This window comes from Schistocerca gregaria, chromosome 3 (assembly GCF_023897955.1).
Source record: "Schistocerca gregaria isolate iqSchGreg1 chromosome 3, iqSchGreg1.2, whole genome shotgun sequence".
Taxonomy (NCBI): Eukaryota; Metazoa; Arthropoda; class Insecta; order Orthoptera; family Acrididae; genus Schistocerca; species Schistocerca gregaria.
In genome coordinates this window covers 261,874,027-261,876,785 of record NC_064922.1, presented here as the reverse complement: position 1 = coordinate 261,876,785, position 2,759 = coordinate 261,874,027, and positions in this window count along the sequence as shown.

The window sequence follows — 2,759 nt, the reverse complement described above, 5'->3', positions numbered from 1 at the left end:
TCTAATACTGCCTTCTCCTGTCTGTGTTCTACAGGTGAGAAACCACAAGTCCCAGCCACAAGGACAGAGTTCAGATAACGTCTCAACGTAAGTATAGGCAGGGGAAGTGCTCTCAATTACTGAATGCCGCGTACTCAACGACTACTTCCAACCCGGGGGTGAAGTCCAGAACCGTATAGGTTCACAACAGTACAGTACCTAACTGTTCTAACCATAAACTCTCCTGAGAGCAAAGACACAACGGAAGACCACGTCTCTCCACCGCTGGCCTCCCAGCAAGGCTCGGCTCCCCACCATCGTAATTCCGAAAACGAATCGTATTACCGAAACCATGGAATATTCTCCATCTCTACAGACTCTTCCAAACGCCGACCAACCGTATTTTAGTCTTTTGTGGTGCAGCGCGGAAAGTTTGGGAGAAAAACATTCTGAGTAAAAATCCTTGGACATAACCCATCCTGTGTGGCTTCCGAGGCGCCGCTTCTTCGCTCCTCTCAGCTGCGTCCAAGACTTGCAGAGTTTGGAAGTATTATCCAGTTATCCTTCCGGCCCTGCTACAATGGCGGCCGGCCGTGACACTATTGTGCTCCAGAGCTCAGGCGCCATGACGTCCGCCTAGCTACTTCCTGTGTTTAAACAGGACCAACACCTGTGCGGGCCTTCCACCCAGAGCTTGAGTTCTACCTGCCGTTTCATCTCCACTGGCGTTCCAACCTCTACTAGAATAGGCAATCATTCAGTACGCTGTTTTTATAATAAAGATACTCCGTCACCTTTCATGCAATAAAAGTTAATAATTATTTACAAGGCATATATGACAATGTCAATCTCCTTTAAATATTCATATATACGATGTAAAACCTACCAATGATGCCTAATTGTGGTTGTAGTTCACGGCAAAGTATGTGGATGAGTACTTGTAAGGTGCGACATTATAGCCACCTTACAAACCCACATGGATTATAATCAGACAATCTGGTCGGCTGGGCTGTAGGGAAATGAGGGCTGATAATTCTACCATTTCCGAAATGACTCTGCGGCAGCCTCTTCACTGGCTGTGCAATGTTCGGAGAAGACCCGTCTTCCATAAAAATGAACGTACCCACACATCCACGCTGTTGAAGGGCTGGAATGACATTGGTGTGTAAAAGACCCCTAAAGCCTTTTCCAGTGACGGTGCAGGTAACAGGACACGCAGGATTCATCTCCTCGAAAAAATACAGCCCTACGATAAACGATGCCTTCAACCTGCCCCACACAATCACCTTCGGAGGTTGAAGTGGTACAACTTAATGTGCGTCGCGGTTTTCCGTTATCCATATTCAGCATTTCTCCGTATTGACATGTCCTTGGAGCTGGAAATGGGCTTCGTGTGTCCACAGTGTCTTCCACGGCCGTTCATTGTTCACTACGATGCGAGCGAGAAATTCCAGAGCGACGATTGCCTTGCTGGCTGCTCAGCAGGAAGCCAGGACTGAAAATTGGTCATTTTTTATGAATAGTAATGCAGGGTGTTTGGTAGGATTTTATGCACCGAGCTGGAGGGCAAGTCCAACGTTCGGGCAATTCCCCGTGACCTACATGTTTGCACAATACCGCTGGAAACCTCCTACACTTCAGAAGAACATGTATTTTGGAATTTTGCAGTCTTTCTCTCCAGACCCTTAGGAGACACCGGACCAATGCCTTTTGTCATACACTTGAGTGCCCGGAACTTCTGCAGAGCTACCTGCGCACGGTCACCGTTCTTGCAAAAATGCTTTACCAATACCGCCCGATCCATTAGAGAAAGTTATGATTCTACATCTGTATCTACATGGTTACTTTGCAATTCACACTTAGGCGCCTGGCGGAGGGTTCATAGAACCATTTTCATACTACTGCTCTACCATTCCACTCTCGAATGGCGTGTGGGAAAAAGGAACACCTAAATATTTCCGTTTGAGCTCTGATTTGTCTTATTTTATTATCATGATCATTTATCCCTACGTAGATGGGTGTCAACAAAATATTTTCGCATTCGGAAGAGAAAGTTGGTGATTGAAATTTCGCGAATAGATCTCGCCGCAAAGAAAACTGCCTTTGTTTCGGTGGCTGCCACCCAAACTCGCGTATATCAGTGACACTCTCACCCCTATTTTGCCGTAAAACGGAACGAGCTGCCCTTATTTGCACTTTTTCGATGTCCTCCGTCAATCCTACCTGGTAAGGATCCCATACTGCGTAGCAATATTCCAGTAGAGGACGGATAAATGCAGTGTAGGCTGTCTCTTTAGTGGGTTTGTCGCATCTTCTAAGTGTTCTGCCAACAAAGGGCAATCTTTGTTTCGCCTTCCCCACAATATTATCTTTGTGGTCTTTCCAATTTAAGTTGCTCGTGATTGTAATTACTAGGTATTTGGTCGAATTGACAGCCCTTAGATTTGTGCGATTTAATGTATACCCAAAATTTACCGGATTTCTTTTAGTACCCATGCGGATGACTTCGCACTTCTCTTTGTTTAGTGCCAATTGCCACTTTTCGCACCATACAGACATTGGATAATTTTGTAATTGGGATTGATTGTAGACGGAAATTACAGCGTCATCTGCAAACAATCTAAGGGGGCTACTCAGATTATCACCTAGATCGTTTATGTGAATGAGGAACTACAGAGCGCCTATGGTAATACCTTGCGGAACGCCAGCTATCACTTTTGTTCTACTCGATGATTTACCGTCTGTCACTACGAACTGTGACCTCTCTGAGAGGAAATCAC